Source organism: Lepidochelys kempii, chromosome 18, assembly GCF_965140265.1.
Source record: "Lepidochelys kempii isolate rLepKem1 chromosome 18, rLepKem1.hap2, whole genome shotgun sequence".
Lineage (NCBI taxonomy): Eukaryota > Metazoa > Chordata > Testudines > Cheloniidae > Lepidochelys > Lepidochelys kempii.
This window is the reverse complement of record NC_133273.1, coordinates 12,774,353-12,790,882: the sequence shown is the minus strand read 5'-3', so window position 1 is coordinate 12,790,882 and position 16,530 is coordinate 12,774,353.

Below are 16,530 nucleotides of genomic sequence, written 5' to 3'. Positions count from 1 at the left end.
TGGGGACACACAATTAGAACCTGCTCCAAAGCCCATTGAAATCAATGGGAGGGAAACGCCCATTGGATTAGGCTTTGGATCAGGCCTCTAGGCAAGGTAGGGGGCAAAGTGAGCCCCCAAGAGCAGGATGGTGGTGTATTGGGGCTGCCCACCACTCAAGAGATGTGTTGGCCACATACAGACAATATATTGGCTGTACAGAATTGTCAATGGACTGCACCTCTTAGGCTGCGTAAACATACATCCTCAAGTCAGCAGAGCCCTCGGTTTTGCATCACAGCGGTCCCACTCCTTACCTTGCTGGGCAGCTCTCCTGCATTGCAGAGAAGAACTCTAAAGGGACGCGCTGCTCACGTGAGGCAGAGAGAGAGGGGAGGCAGGAGAATGCCAAAGCCATGGTAAGTAAAATGCCACCTTGGGTTATTGTACTTTCAGGGCAAGGGGCTGTGATCCAGGACTCTTGAGTTTGACTCCCAACTCGTACTATGGAAAGACACATGGGCCAAAACTTTCCAAAGAGTCCACTAATTTCAGAGGCTTCACCCCTTTTTAGCTTTTAATTTAAGGCCTCCCATCACAGTCTTTGATGAACCAGAATGCGCCTACCAGAATCAGGATACACCTGTCCCCCACTTGTCACTGGGCATTAAGTGCTGCTTAGGCCACAGGAACCCGTTTGGTGGGCCTGATCTTCAGCAGCGCTCAGTCATCCGCAGCTCCAGAGGAAACCCACAGAGGCTGCAGTTGCTCAGCAAAAAAAAAAACAAAAACAGGCCCGGGGGCGGGTCCTTCAAACTCAGGCCAAATTAGAAGGTGAGAAACAGGAGCCTGCAATGCCTGTGGCTAAAGCCCAATTTCCATCTTCTCTCTCTGGTAGTGGTGGGGCAGCATCTGCCATCTCTGTGTCACCAGCGTGTGCCATGCTCAGGGTCTGAATAGCCCCCTTAGTAACTCTGCTAGGAGCACAGCGCATGATTCTCCCCCATCCCCCCGCCACTGCTTTGTAACATCAAAATAAATCATTTTCTATACCAAAGAGCCTGCAAGGTAATTAATATCCCAGCCATTAAATTTGGCTGTAATACGCTCAATGTTAATAAGCTAGCTAAGAGCTCTGCTGGAAATTAATAAGTTGCAAATGACCCAAGGGCTGCTGCTTCTTACCTCCTTTTCTTCCCTTTACCCACCAAAAAAAATTTTTTTTAAAATCAGAATTTAAATGGAAAAGCAATTTTCATTTATGAGCTGGTATCATTATTATTAATGGAGAATTGTAGGGACTAAAAAGCCTTTCCAGTTAATTAGAAACCTGAGCATCTCTGGGAAGGAAAGAAGAAATCCCAGCACAAGCTGGAGAGGGGGGGTGGATATAAAATGCAGATCCAAAGGAAAGAAAACATAACTTACACCTATGAGAGAGTACTTTCAAATGTATGATCTTAAGGGCCTGGCTTTCCCGTAATGCGGGACTCCAGCCACCTGGGGAGAACAGGGCTGGAGTGCAAGGAGCTGTCTCCAAGCTGTGATCGCCACATGCCCAATGTGGGGATTCCCCCTACTTCCCATGGGCTGGTCTCACTCAGGAGATTGAGAAGAGGATGACCAATCAAGAGGATGACTGAGTGATGATGGGGGCCAGAGAGTTGGTGGAGATGGAGAGGGAGCGGTTGCTGAGAGTAAGACTTTGGGAGAAGGTGCTGGTGCTCCATAGCAGTCTCTGGACGTTCTGACCCATGCTGCTCTGGCCTGTGTGCACTGGGAAGTCCCGGGGAGGGAGGCTCAGGTGGCACATGATGGCTTGCAAGAGACGTGAGGCAGAGTTCTTAAATCACGCAGCTGCCTGGCATGCTGTATTCGCGGGCACAGAGGCTTGTGGTCGCTCTTCTCAGAGCCTTATGCAGCAGTTTTGACTCCTAGCTTCTTTGGTTGGTGTCCAGGTGGAGTTTCAGGTACCTACAAAGCCCGCAATAGATTGGAAGCACCCTACTTGAAGGACTACCTCTCTCCCTGTCTCACACTGCCACAGCTGCGATAAGCAGGGATGCCAAGCCCGATCCCCTTTTTTAGTGGTCTGGGACTTGCTCTCCTCCACCCCCTGGTCCAAAATAGCCTGAATTTGGTGACCTTCTGGGCATGTGCAACTGCTGAGTTGTGTTCCCAACTAGTAGCTGAAAAATAAGGAATAAAGCCAAACTGAATTCTTTAAGGTTTGAGCTTCCAGGGCACTCACAGATTTAATTTAGTGGAGGACTGTGAATGACATGAGTGATTAAAATTAAAGACTTTTATTTTAAATAAAAGTTAGTTAAAGCAAACAGACATCCCAATATAACAGTACATCGCATTGATACCCACGGTCTGAGATGGAATGATGCATCTGTCCCTGGTCATCAGTCCATGGGTAAGAAAACTGGTGTCATCCTTTTTCTAATGGTACCGTCTGCCTACAAAAAGGGAGGTATGCTGATTTTAAACGCTCACAGTAACACCCCACAATTAATTAGGATTACGCCAGAGCTCTTCTTCAGGTCGGTGTAAGCTCAAAAGCGTGTCTCTTGCACCAACACAAGTTGGTCCAATAAAAGATATGACCTGACCCACCATCTTTCTAATATTCTGCGACCAACACGGCTACACCAACACTGCAAATATCACTGTAGACTGTGTCCAAACTATTCACATTTCATCTAAAACTCTTATTAAACCAGGTCAAGTCAACCACCTTTATGACATTACCTGGGGTTATGTCCTGCCTTATTTCCAGCTTTCCTCTGAGCTGTCTCACTTCACTTGACTCCTGTTTTACCAGGCCTCACTTGACTATTGTCAAGCCTATTTTTAGGAAATAAAGTTTTGGGCCTTCTTACATTTCAAGACATTTCTCTATAGCATAAGCAAGCCACTTTCCTCGTGGCCGCAACATGCTGTGAACATCTGTTCTGAAAGTGGGATTTTGGAGAAGGTAGAGGGTGGATCTCCCAGAGCAATGGAGTGGGGGCAAGGAGTCTTTTGGTGACTGACTAAGTTCCTGCTGAACTGATTCGTTTAATGCTGTTGACCTTTCATTGTATAATTAATGGTGTATTAGGGCTTTGGATAGGCATCTTTTTAGTATGCTATAAATCAACATAAATAAAGACTGTTCTGATTAAACCCACTGCTGGAACACACCACCGGAGACTGACGCCTCTTTGGATGAGAGGAACTGGGAGGGGAATTGTGGCAGGTTGTTAGCAGAGGTTAGTCTGTCCTAGGCAGTCCAGATGTGCATGTATGTCTCTCCAGGGACAAGAGCAGATCAGGGTAAACTTTGACGTTCTCCTAGGGTGACCAGAGAGCAAGTGTGAAAAATAGGGACCGAGAGGGGGCTGGGGGAGGGTATAATAGGTGCCTATAGAAGACAGAGCCCCAAATATCAGGACTGTCCCTCTAAAATTGGGACATCTGCTCACCCTACGTTCTCCAAGCAGTGCCAGGATTTGTGTCTGGTCACTTCTTCTCTGACCTGTTGGCATGTGGCTACGGGGAGAGGAAGAGCTTCTGCAAGCCCAGGAAAAGCAGCCAGAGCTCCCCAGTATGCCTGTCCCTCTGACCCTCTCCTGTGTGCAGCCTGAGGTACCAGGTGGCAACTCACATGATATTTGGAGGGGGTTTTGATAGCTGCAGCTCTTGGAGTCATGTGAATCAGGTGAGACTCTGGTCGTTTGTTTAAAAAGAACAAAGTGACTTTCTACCTGATGGTTGTAAAGAGAGGCTGGAAAATGTGACCCCGAATAACTTGGAAAGCAGAAGGCAAAATAAAAAACAAAACACATACTTTGGGGTTCTTTTTTAAGATCTTATGGTTTTTTAGCCAGCCTCATGATGTTTGGGGGCCCAGCTCGTGGTTTTGAACCCACAGAGTTTGACAGCTGCTAGTGCTCTTTTTTCCTAAAGTCCACGGGGCACTGCTTTGGGTGGCAGAGGCCCTTTGCTTCGTGTCTGATTCTGCTAGGCTTGCATGATTCCACCTTGTTTGACGCCCTGCCCTATGCTAGGCCATTGCAGTGACGTTTGGACCCTTTCCTTGTATCTGGGGCTGGTTTCTCCTTCCCATTACATCCTTGTGCAAGGACCGTGGGACTGCGGCATGCCTGCTATCAGCAATTGGACCTTCTTCTCCGTAGAGTCCCCCTCTTCTGGGATACATTCGTGAGCTAGGCTGTGTTGTGCCCCTCTCTGTTAAACCTAGTTGGGGGGTCAGTCAAGTGCTGCTTTCGCTCAGGCCATTCTATGGGCTGAAAGGTGGGGGGAGGGGGGAGAGGGCTGTGAGCTTGGAAATCCTCTGTTCCTCTTATGTTTGTTGTTTGTGTTGCAATCAAGTCCAGGCAATAAAGCCAACAGCTCAGCTGCAATCCGCTGGTGGCCTGTGATCCTCTGCCTTTACCACACCGGCTGCCCTATAGAGCTGGCTGTGGCTTTAGACCCTTTGCTGAGCCAATCCCTGTGCATTAAAGCCAGCCAGCTCTGGCCCTTCTGCCATCCCACCACTGCTTGTTTGTGCTGGGGCTCTGCAGGGCTTCACTTTAAGGTGATCAAAGAGCCATAGAACCTGATCAGCAGGAGAGGAGAGAATGGCGCTTTATCGGTTTTGCCTACGTGAATGCAGCGCTCGGCAGTGCATCATTAGGAAAAGTAAACGGGATTGAACTGAAAGATGAAACCATGGGGCGGGGGCGGGTTAGTACATGTACTGCATTCCTGTTTCTGGGCCAGTCCCTTGCCTTAACCCTGGATGGGCCAAGTCAGGGCAGGATTGCCTTCAAAGCAGTTTGTGGTCCTCCCTCCGCTTTGCTATGGATACGTGGCCGGCAGAGATCACGGTTTCCAGCATGCAGTGCTCCGTGAGACAACCTGCCTGGAAGACTGCCCGGGGTACGGTTGGGTATTAATAAAGAGCAGGGTAGCTGCAGTCAGCCCCACTGCATGGAAAATTAGTTGCATCCCTTCCCCACCATCCCCAGCAAGCTGCAATATGGTTCTTGGGCAAAGCCTGGGTGCCGTGAAGGCCATCGGGTGGCTTTTGCAGGAGCACTGGCTTTTGTAAGCTGCACGCCAGGAAGGAAGGTCTGACTCTCCCTCTCCCCCCCATGCTCCAGACTGGTTTAAATTGGGAGTAACTCCACTGAAGTCAAGTGGTGTAAAACTGGTGTAAATGCAGAATCCTGCCCCAAGTTCTGCCACATGGGCAGGGTGGCTCTGTGCCCCACAAAAGAACCTAGAGCCCTGGCGATCGAGCTGGTGCCTGAGGGTTGGCGTTTGCAGTGCAAGTCCTCTGTCTGCGGGGATTTGATGAGGCCTGGCAAGCGCTCTGGGTACTAGAGGTGCTGTGCTGTGTGGATTCCTGTGAGTGAAGAGCACAAGAGCAAAGAGACCTGCGCCCAGGACACGGGTGAAAACGCGCATCTCCTGGAAACTGGTTTCCTTCCAGCCGAGGCTGTAACCCGTTTCGGGCGCTGTGAAAGGGGATCAGCTTGCCACTGAGCCATGTGCAAAGTCCTCCCAATTCAGAATGATGTCCCAGGCATCCTGTGGCAGCCTCTTTGCCTGTTTAAAATGCAGGCCAGGTTGGCAGAGAGAAGTTACCACCTGACGGCAGCTTGGTGACGCACAGGCTGGGCTGGAGGTTTGTTTGCTTCCTAATGGACAAGCACCCGCTTGGCCTCAGCAGAGGAGCTGAGGGTTGATGGGCTATAGAGAGTGAATGACCCCCTCACCCTCTTAGATGTGGTCCTGCCAGCCCAGGAGCGAGACACAGGCAGCCTAGGAGAGGCACTTGATCTGTGGGGAACTGCAGGACTTGGGCTTGCAGGGCTGTCAAGCGGAGACCTCCATCAATAGAATCCCTAATTAAAACAAAACTGAGAGAGAGAGAGTAAAGAATGGGAGCTTTAGGACTGTTCTGCTAATTAATTAAATAGTTTAATTATTTAAACCTGGCAGAAGATCCAGGTTTGTGCGGGGGTGAGCGGATTTTAAAGTTGGCGCAAGGTGCCTGGCGGTTGGGCCTTGAAGACTCTTGTTCCCTTTTTGATGTCAGTCATATCCCTGGATGTTGCATTTTTCTTTTGCGACCGCAGTAGTGGTGTGCTTGCTTATTAGCTCTGCTCTCCCCTCCGCTCATTTAGAGTGTGGCATGTACAGCGATCCTCCAGGAATCGGAACCGTCTCCAACTCGGCACATCATTATTCTGTCACTCCAGCTCCTTAGCCTCTCGTCTCTCCCCAGCCCATCCCTCTGGGACAATTAGGGAATAGCTTGTACATTCATAATTATGGACCTTTTCAAACGAGGATTATTTCCTCCAGTCTATCAAGTGAATACATATTTATAAGTTTTTAAAAATGCGCCATCCTTTGCTCAATGGAGTATAATGAATCCATCATGTAAATACATGCTCAGGTGCAGAATAAAAATCTTTAGGGCATTTCTTAAGATTATTAATAGATTTTTTTTGTATTAAACCTTTGAGATCTTGGCTGCTTTTTAAACTAAAAGCAATAATGACAATAAGAAGGATTTAACTATCCCACACTCAAATCACTTAGCATCTCTTTCTCTTATCAAGAGCATCCTGGTGTCAGATGGACAAATAGAGTCTGTTTCTGCTCTCCTTGTAACCCAGGGGGAACTGCATTTACACCAGGTGCAGGAATCACTCCAATGGAGTGTCACGAGGTAGGTGCCATCAGGCCCCTCTGAATCTGGTGGCAGCTAGTTACAAAGCGAAAATGAGTTCATTGGCTGATCCAGGAAGCAGTCTCTTCCTGGGGTGAAGACTCTGAGAATCAAGGTGCAGCTCAAGGTGGCCAATTAGAAGCTCTCTTCCTCTTTGGCCTCTGAAATATTTAGTGGCTACGGAGCTTGGAGCAGCAGCCTCGCCACTCCTGGGTTCTTGAAAGCCCAGGGATTCTTGTGGCACTCCCGAGGGCTTGCCGGTCAACCCTCCAAAGCTGAGTGCTGGGGCAGAAGTTGGCTGGTAGCACTGGGCCTGCTCAATGCTCCGTTGTCTTCCGTGGGGAGCTGCGCAGCCCAGCAATCTGCCCACGCACCCGTCAGTTGCAGGATTGGAGCTTGACTTTGGCGCTGTGTATCCTTATGTAGGTTGGCCAGCCAAGTACCAGTGGAAAAGCGGGCCAGAGGGCAACTGTGGTCTGGAGGATTGAACATAGGGTTGGGGATGAGGGGACCTGGATTCCAGCACTAGCTCTGCCAGTGATTTACTGCCTGGCATTGGGCAAGTCACTTAGCCTTTCTGTGTCTTGGTTTCCATACCTGTAAAATAGGGATATGGGCCCTTTCTCACCTTGTGTATGAAGCTGTGAGATCTGTGATTGAAAAGTGTAATATTTGCTCAGTACGTGTGCTATGCAGTTGCTGCCTTAGGACAATGAGCCATTAAAATAGCACCTGTTTCATTGAAAGCACCGCACGTTCAACAGTGCTAGTTTATAAACTCTGGTGAGTACAAAGGATCCCTCTTCTTTTGTTCTTGGTACCATGGGGAACTCTGTCGCAGGGGCGATCACTTTCTACTGGCTTCCTCACTTGTAGGATGAAATACCCTGAACATCAACCCTCTTCCCATTGCAACTGACCGGGTTCTTGTGCTGTAGGGAAGGCGTACTTAGAGACGGCGGAGGGGTTAATGGGTCACTAGGCTGCTGGGTGGGGTGCAGTTAGGGCAGTTGCTTGTGGCGATGGTTAAATAGTCCCATTTCATAGCAGTGATGGAGGAACCCTGCAGGTTCAGAGATTGGCATTGCTTTGGATGCACAGCTGAGACAGTCGAACCTCCTGCTTTCTGCAAAACTGAGCAGGAAGGAAACCTCCTTGGTGCCGCAGTTGCACTTTTGCATCTGGTTCCCCAGGTGCAGAGGTCACAGTGGGCAAAAGACTTTTGATCCATTCAGTGCTCTCTTTCAGGAAGGCGGTGGGGTCTGGGAGATTTAGCACCAGGTTGGGAGCTGGGTGACCCTGTGTACTAATTCTTGGCTCTGCCACTGACTCACTATGTGGCAAGTAGCTTCATTTTACCTTCTGTACCTCAGTCTCCCCATTTGCACAATGAGGATAATTATACCCACCTCACAGGAGGTCATGAGGGTTAGTTCATCTCTGTACTGTGCATTGAACATTCAATATGCAGCTTATTCTTATTAAAACCTAAAATAAGATTAGGGTTAAGTGTCAGTGGGACAACTACACCTGTGATTAAATTAGGCACCTAATGTAAGTGCTTTGCTGGATTGGGGCCAGAGAGCTCAGCTGCTTGCGGGATCGAGCCCTAAGTGAGAGAGAGGCTCTTGTCTCCTTAATCCCTCTGGCTCTCTGCCAGGTGGAACTTGCTGGTTCCAAACAAATCCCCAGATTGACCCTCTAATCTCATGATGCCTCTCCATCACACTGTCTGGCTTGCACCTGTGAGGCACCTTTATAAGTTTCCAAGCCAAGCTAGGAATAATTGCTGATTCCTATTATGATGCTAATTAATTGAATCCATTTTACCTTCATAGCATGCTGTTAATTAGCTTATTTATAAAGGAGAATGCTATTTTTGGATGTTAACAGTATCCTGAAGCCAGGTTTAATGTTCATAACTGATGGTGCAGAAGGGAATCCAGAAGCCTATTTGGTCTGTACAGTTCTCCAGGCTCTGGGTGTTAAAAGGGAAAGGATTATCTTTAGCCAGAGAAGTGAGAGGGCATTTTACAAACCCCATGCTAGGCGATAAATAGAAGAGGGGGAAGTCTGAGGTCCACCAGTGTCCATCTCCTTACTGCCTGGGGTACTTGCACTTGATGTCCATTAAGATTTGCCCAGTGGACATTGAAAAGAACCATAATTCTTGCCCAATATCATGAGGGGTGGGGGAAATTTTCCTCATTGCAAATGTGATGAGCAGCTAAACCTTTGCATGTAAGTAAGAGCTACTGAAACTGACCATTACTCCATACCAACCAAGACGTACCGGAACAAGTCAAGATCAGGCCCTAAATCTAACCCTATTTAATAGAGACCTGAATGAACCTTCAGCAGCCCGGCAGGAGGATATGGAGTACATAATCCCTGCATGTGTTTCTGGTCCACATGGCCAGCATTCTACTCAACCCCACTGAGAACTAGGCTGGCCCTGAAAGTGAAGGCTACAGTCCCGTGTCCCTGCAAGAATGGATGAATCAGTGAAGTACCCTCTTTCGGATGGATGGGCTGTTCTGTGTTGATGCCACTCTCAGCTGGAGAGTAAGGGAGCAGAAGAGAATAGAAACCATATAGGCTGAGGTTTTCCAAGCTGCCAAAGGGATTTGAGTACTGTTAATTTGAAGGGGAATTAGGCATCAAAATCCCCTAAGGCAGCTTTGAAAATTCCCCCCTCAAGCTGCGTGATTCTGGTGCAGATTTTGAACATCCCAAAGTTCCAACAGTGTCAGCAGTTTGGGTAAAGGGGGTGGTGTTTTGTTATCTCTGCCTTGACACGTGGATAGCCTGGTCTGTGCAGACCTGACGTGAGGAACCCTCTTCTCATTGAAAGCAGGTTTCTCTGATTGAGCTCTAGGAAGTCTGTACTTTTCCGGCTAAAATGAAGTCACCTGTATAATGTTCTTTGATCTAGTTTGGTGTTTCTCCACTGGTGGGCTGCGTCTCCCAGGGGGGTTGCGAAAGGCAGTCAGCGTGGAGGGGTCATGAGGCACCGAAAATGTTCGTGATCTAAAGCAAAGAAAATCTCTCTCCCCCACTGCCTGTACACCCTTACCTTTCAAGGTCAAGTATTCTCTCTCAACCGCTTGGAAAAGACCCTCTCTGGCGCTAGTCTTGTTGTTAAGATCAGTGCATTTATTTTATTTCTTCTATGCTAAATGTAAGAAGAGTAGAGTGACCAGATGTCCTGATTTTATAGGGACAGTCCCAATATTTTGGGCTTTTTCTTATATAGGTTCCTATTACCCCTTCCCCTCCTGTCCCCGTCCCCCCCCACCATGCCGATTTTTCTCACTTGCTGTCTGGTCACCCTAAAGGGGAGGAGAGTGAAAATTGTTGACTTCAGTTGAACGGTGGCCAGCCTGGAAAGTCTGAGATCTGCTGATCTAGTGGCTAGGTTTGGGTAGGGTTGCCAACTTTCTAATCTCATAAAACCGAACACCCTAACCCCACCCCTTCCCCGAGGCCCCCCGCTCACTACATTCCCCCTCCCTCGGTAGCTTGCTCTCCCCCACCCTCACTCACTTTCACTAGGCTGGGGTGCGGGAGGGGTCAAGGCTCTACCTGGGGTTGAGGTTCTGGGGTGGGGTCATGGATGAGGGGTTTTGGGTGCAGGATGGGGCTCCAGGCTGGGGGGTGGGGCACAGGGGTTCAGGGTGCGGGACGAGATGAGGGCTCCATCTGGGGGTGCAGGCTCTGGGCTGGGACCAGGGATGAGGGATTTGGGGTGCAGGAGGGGGCTCCAGGTTTAGGGGGGCTCAGGGCTGGGGCGGAGGGTTGGAGCTCGGGGTTGGAGCGCGGGCTTACCTCCGGCAGCTGAGCTGCCGTGGCTCCCGGTTAGCAACGCAGCGGGGGGCCTAAGGCAGGCTTCTTGCCTGTCCTGTCTCTGTGCTGCACCCCAGAAGCGGCCAGCAGATTTGCCTTCTAGGTGGAGGCACGGCATGTGTCTCTGCGGGTGGTGCTATTCTTGCTCGCAGGCACCGCCCCCGCAACTCTCATTGGCTGCGGTTCCTAGCCAATGGGAGTGCGAAGCTGATGATCAGGGTGGGGGCAGCACACAGAGCTCCATGTTCCCCTGGCCCCCCAGGAGCCAGGCCTGCTGGACATTTCCAGGGCGCAGCACAGAGCCAGGACAAGTAGGGACTAGCCTGCCTTCGCTCTGCGGCACTGCTGACTGGACTTCTAATGGCCCAGTCGGCGATGCTGACCAGAGCCTCCAGGGTCCCTTTTTGACTGGGTGTTCCGGTCAAAAACCAGACACCCGGTCACCCTAGGTTCGGGTGTGATATGCAAAGGAACTGAAGGGAGTTAGGGGCTCATTTCAGTGGTATTTGGCAGCCTAGCTCCCTGAGGTTCTTTGAAAATCCCCATTTTAGGGCCTGATCTTGCCTATCCGAAGCTCCCTTTGAAGAACCCGGGCAAGGAATACAAGACTGAGCCTTACAGACTTGAACCAGCACTGGTTGCAGTTGATGGGAGCCTTTCCATTGGCGGATCAGATGTGCATTGAAGCAAACTGGAACTGACTGCCATGGGTTCCCCCAGCTTTCACCTTCCCTAGTATACTTTCTCCCGTGTTGATATTATCTAAGAACAGGGCTGTTTTGTAATGTTGCAACCCAAAGGTGGTGTTAGGAAGGGTTTCATGAATTGTTGTAGCTTTTTATGGTTTTGATTAAAGCTTTTTTAATATGGGCTTGATTTCTGTAGCATAAATCTGTTTGTTCTCTTTTGGTAAATGTACTTTACAATCTAATTACAGTGGACTTTACAGCCTTAGCTGAGGGACAGGATTAATTACACTCTGCCCTTGCTCGTCTCTGGGTGGCTTTTCTAATTTTGTAATTATTTCTTTTCATGTCCTTGCCCTGTGAAGTTAAGGAACCAAATTAAAATCATCTGAGAAGGTCAGGGTGGCTTTTTTACAAAACCTCCTCAGTGGCTTTTGGCATCATAGCCCCAAACTAGGGACTGTTAAGATCTGAGTCCCATTTGATCTGGATCGTCAAAGTTCAGGGGGCAAGGGTGATTCTCCAAAAGACTTTTTAGTTCTGGACCATCATTAAAAATAAATGTAAGGAAAGTGTCTTAAATACAATATTGTCTAAAAATGGATTATTATCTGTATTATAGCACCTACAGGCTATCAACTGAGACTGATGTCCCATTGCGTTAGGTGCTGTACATATGTCAGGAAGAGCTTACGGTCTAGATAGGCAAGACAAAGAAATGGTAGAAGAAAGGAAGGGTTATTGTCCCTGCTTTACAGCTGGGAATTGGGACCCAGAGAGTTGAAGTGATTTGCTCAAGGTCACACACTGGGTCTGTGTCAGAGCTGGCAACTGAACCCAGATCTCCTGAGAGCCAGACCAATGCCTTAACCGCACAACAATCCTTCCTTCCAGTCAGATTAGAATATGCTATCTTGACATTGTTGAGGATGCACCTTACCATAGGGACACGAGCAAAGTGTGACAAATCAGGAGAATTTCAAAACGGGGGTTGCACGATAAGATGAGCCCTGTGGAAACAGTCACAAGGAGCCCATGTCATACGTGACTGGCGGCGTGTTTCATGATCAGCCGTAAACTCACACCAGGCTTGTTGGAAGATTTCCCGATACTTGAGAAATTGATTTTCATTGGCAGCCTAAAGCTCCAGAATAGCGGTGGCCTCACGTGGGTTGGCCCGGGAAGTAGCTTTTGAGGAGGGTTTGAAGGGGGATTCTTGAGAAGCAGCAGCGCCAAGCATGTATCATGTGCTGGGTAATAATACGAGAGGACTCCATGTGTCTAAAACTAGACTGGCTCTTTATTAAGAGAACCATTTATAGAGATGGTGCAACTGCAGGCAGCATTCCAGCCATGTGTACACAGACTGAGTGCCGGGTGCCTTCTCCAAACTCTTCCCTCCTGTAACCTGAGCTCTTTCTGCCAGGTTCCATGCTACAAAAGGGGCAGCGCAGAAGGAGGTGTGAGGGCAAGAATGGGAGAAGTAGATAGCAAGGGGAAGTGGTAGCATGGGAAACACTGCCAGGGCTCTGTTACAAAGCAAGGCTAACCTCTCTAAAGGGAGGTTTTCTGTAGGGTGAGCGGTTCTGTAGGGTGAGGGGTTCACACTCATTAGAAGAGAGATTTGAGCCATTTCTTTGTGGGCGGGAAATACACCCATTTCACAGGGGGAAAGGAGTGTATCTGATGCATGGGGAAAGGGCTCATATTTCCTGACCCCATCGGAGTAACACATACCCTAGCCTTCCGGGCCAGCGGGCATTCACTTCTCTGTCCCTGGTGCTCTTTGTTTTGTCGTGATTTGGTCACATCCTTGTGTCTAGAGCTTTCGCCATCTTGTACAAGACACCGGTCCTGAACTCTCTGTGGGGTGATGGGTGCTTTAATATTCCCACACCACTCGCGTTGAACAGGTCACTGGGTCCTTCAAAGCACATGACCACAACCTCTTCCAGGAGGGGGCCTGTCAATGGGAATTCACCAACAGTTCACCCTTTGTCAGGGGCATTACAGTGCTTTTACAAGCTGTTTGTGAATTGAGCCTTGCAATCCCCCGGGGAAGGTAGGTAACTAGTCTCCTCGTTAGACCAATAGCCTAAATGAGGCACAAAGGGTTAAGGGCCTGCTGTTCAGAAGTGCTGAGCACCCTGCAGCTCCCGTTGGCTTCAGCTGAAGTCGAGCGCTCGGCACTTCTGGAAATGTAAGTTGTAAGCATTGCGGTGCGGAGAGCCCATGGCAGAGTCGGGAATAGAACACAAGAGTCCTGGCTGGCAATCTCCACCCTAACCACTAGCCCACACTGCCACTGTTGAGGGAGTGGGGAGAAATAGATCCTTCCAGCTCAGCAGACATAATGTAAGGCCCATTTCTCCTCTACCTGCAGATATTGGTGTGAGCTGAGAAAGTCGGAGTAGGGGTGCTGGGGAAACGCATTGGCTATTGAGCTGTTGTATGACTTTGCCATTCATCATGGCCAAAGCCAGATAAATCAAACATAATTACAGTGCTGTTTCCAGTACCCATCCAGAGCCAGGTGCAGATTCTTGTTTGTCAGGAGCAGGGATATTGGGAACGAGTAAATCCATGGGCCTTTTATAGAATTGCCTAAAGAAACAGGATACTGGCTGCTTGTAACTGTGACACTCGGGGCCAGGGCTGGGTCCTAGGGCTTCACTTGTGTGGCACGCAGCTGGCCTCAGCTCCCTTTGTAACACTGGAGGCTTCCTGGTTGTTCTTACAGACCACGCTCTTGTGTTGCCCTGCTTGTCCCTCTTCTTTCCAGGATTCGCTCCATTCAGAAGTTTAACCAGCCGCTGGGTCGGCGCTCAAATAGGTCTGGCACCGGGTTCGTATTTCAGCCTCTGGATCCCTCAGACCAAGAGGGAGCGGAACTGGGGGCTGCAGGCACCTCTAGGTCCAACCGTTTTCTAACCAGTTGCCCTCTCTGAATGCTTTGCTGTGGACACAGCTCCTCCCAGATGAAATGTCCTGCTGCCAGCTGGACACAGCAGGTAGTGTCCCGTGCTGCTAGAAGGAGGTGGCGTATTTGTCCACCCAACATGGCTGGAGTAGTTTTTTAAGGTGACGTGTGCAGGGCACAGAGAGAGAATTCCCCAACAGCTGGGGCTCTGGTGGTTCATGTGACAATTCGCTCCCGTTTCTGAGGACCGTCCCCTTCTTTCCACCCCCACCCCACCTGCCACTTTCTCTGGACCAATCCTGTCCAGCGAACGCACAGTACGTCTCCCAGACACTAACCGATGCTGAGCAATGTTGTGTTGCCTTAAAGGAGTGGCTGATTCTCCCGAGCAGTGGGACATAATGGTGAAATGAACAAGGGGGAAGAGAGGGAGGCCCCAGTATCTCTTCCCGCCCTTGGGGGGGAGGGATGGACTGTCCGGCTCTCGGTGGTGCCAAGGCGTACGGGGGGCAGGAGGAGTCTGGAGCTGGGCGGGCAGATAGGAGCTGACTGGTGGAGATAGCTCTGTGACCCTGAGGCCCCTCAGATGCCTGCTTGTAATTTACTGGGGCCCTGCAGCTTATTAACTGCAGCCCGCAGATGATTAATGACTCTCTTGTTTAATGCAAACAATCCCTCTCCCGCTGCTGCTGATCTTGCTCTTTCCTTGGCCCTGCAGGGAGGGGCGTGGGCAGCTGAGCTGACTGTGTCGCTGGGGTGGGAATAAGGGCTGGTTTGGGCCACAGCCCATCCCTGCTCTCCTCTGCTGGCTGCTCTGCGTGTCCCTACTCCCTGTTCTCCTTGCTTTGCCCTGGTCTGCCTGGCTCCCCCAAGTTGTCCTTTTCCCTGCTCTCTGGCTGGCCCTTCTACTGCTACACTTCCTCTACCTGCTTCCCCCCCCATCTCCTCCCCTCCCTCCTCATAGCCTTATTAACAACCCCATTTGTGTGCACCATCTGTTACACACAGAGACTAGACCCAGCCCTTCCAATCGAAGGGCCAAATCTGGCCTGGTTCACACCTCTCGCTCTATGGTAGACAGATAAGCCCCAAGGACAGGGTGGAGAGGGGCCATACTGGGAGCCCAGAGAAGGGGGATGGTGCAGGGAGAGGACCTCCAGCGGGGTTTGTTTCTTTGGGTGGCCTTGCTTCAGGGTTTCTTGCTCTCCTGGTAAGGGGCAGGGACTGGCACCTGCATGCGAATGGCTGGTGGAGAGTGAGGCAGGGAGCAGGATGGAGAGGAGATGGCTGGGCAGGGGCCAACAGAGACTGAGGATAGGATGGAAGGAGGGAGATGGAAGGGGGAAGGGAATGGAGATGGCTGTTGGGTTTGAGGTGGAGAAGCCCTGGAGGCTGAGATGAGGCCGGGAGAGGGCAGGGAAGGAGAGGCTGGAGAAGTTTGCCCTGGTGAGCTCCTGAGTTGAGAGAGGAGGAGCCAGAGAAGAGCCAGGAGGGCTCCAGGCCAGGAGCTCTCCAAGGGCAGGGGAAGCAGAATCCGTGGCAAGGAAGATGGTGGAGGTGAGAGGAGAGTGGTCCAGCTTGACCTCTCCCCACTGCACCCTGCCATGCCTCACCCAGCTGAGCTAGGGTTGCATTTCTGTACCGGGGCACCTCATGCTCTGCCTCCAGGAATCCCAGCCCAGGGGCTCCAGCTGCAGCTCAGTGATACCGCAGGAGGCCTTCACCACCTAATTGTACCTAATTTATGCAGATCAATACCCCTGTCAATACATATGCCTCTAGTAGCTTCACACTCGCAGGTTGAAATGACCTCCTCAGTCAGACACTGACCTAATTCCAAGTGAATTTCTCTCCAACTTCATCTCCTCCATTTAGATGAGAAACGCTGGGGGCGTAGCAGGGGAGCGTGGAGTGGCTGCAGGTTGGAGTGGGGCACAGCGGGGCCACCGTTGGTCAGATCATGGTCGGGGTGGGGTGCAGCTGGGCTCACAGCAGATCCAAGTGGGATGCAGGGGGATAAACAGCAGTGGTGGGTTTGTGATAATAGGCCCAATCAGAATAGGGAGCAGGGCACAGTGGGCTGCACAGACGGGCAGTGCAGAGACACTGCAGCATGCATGGCAGGAGAGGCTGGTGTGTCAGTGTGTAGGAAGCGTAAGCAGAGGCGGGCGCTGGGGGTGCAGCGTGATATTAGGAGCAGGGATGCGGTCGCCTGCGTGGCAGGTCAGATCAGGGTAGGTGGTAGTTCAGAGCAGGCCGCGCAGCTAGTTCCGGGTGAAAACACCGCTGTGCCTTGGCTTCCCCCCTGAAGCAGTGGCTGGGAAAGGGAGGGCAGCCCCACTCCAGCCGTGCCCCTGGCG